The 492-nt window shown below is 27.2% G+C and overlaps 1 non-coding gene across 1 annotated transcript; it reads right to left on the bottom strand.

The window, feature by feature from the left end:
• Positions 1-215: 215 nt before the first annotated feature.
• Positions 216-296, bottom strand: LOC129573453 (small nucleolar RNA Me28S-Cm3227). Its single transcript, XR_008688595.1, has one exon. It is a non-coding gene; the product is annotated as a small nucleolar RNA Me28S-Cm3227 (small nucleolar RNA).
• Between the last annotated feature and the right edge of the window lie 196 nt (positions 297-492).

Here is a 492-nt window from a genome sequence, read left to right as displayed (position 1 = left end):
ATTGTGTAATCGTCAAAGTTCTTCGGATTAATTTTTTCATCATATTAGCAAAAAAATGTAAAAAAAAGATTTTATTTAAGAATATTCACCTTCAATTAAGTTTTAAGTAAAACTGTACCCACTGGTCCAATTGATGAGTCGATTTAAACTGAAACAGAGAAAATCCATGTGTCAGTCAACTGCATACCAAATGAAAGCAATTTCAGTTTGTTTTGTTAGTTTCAGAATCCTTTTGGTTTATATTTGAATTGTGTGATCGTCAATAATCTTCGGACTAATTTTTTCATCATTTAAAAAGAGTATTTTCCAATCAAAATAGATAATTACCTTAATCTATCCAGTTACATGTGTAATAACATATTTAATAATACTCGAATCTGCAAAAAAGAAATTAAAACGATTAAATTTTCATGTTATGAAGAAGCGTGTGATAGAATGTTTGAAGAGAAAATATCAGATAGGAGCAAAAGACCATATATTTAGCTAGTTTTA

This window comes from Sitodiplosis mosellana, unplaced genomic scaffold (assembly GCF_009176505.1).
Source record: "Sitodiplosis mosellana isolate CC-2019 unplaced genomic scaffold, AAFC_SMos_1.0 Smas_scaffold_6083, whole genome shotgun sequence".
Classification (NCBI taxonomy): domain Eukaryota; kingdom Metazoa; phylum Arthropoda; class Insecta; order Diptera; family Cecidomyiidae; genus Sitodiplosis; species Sitodiplosis mosellana.
The sequence above is the reverse complement of the archived record's forward strand: the minus strand, read 5'-3'. Positions and strand labels throughout refer to the sequence as shown.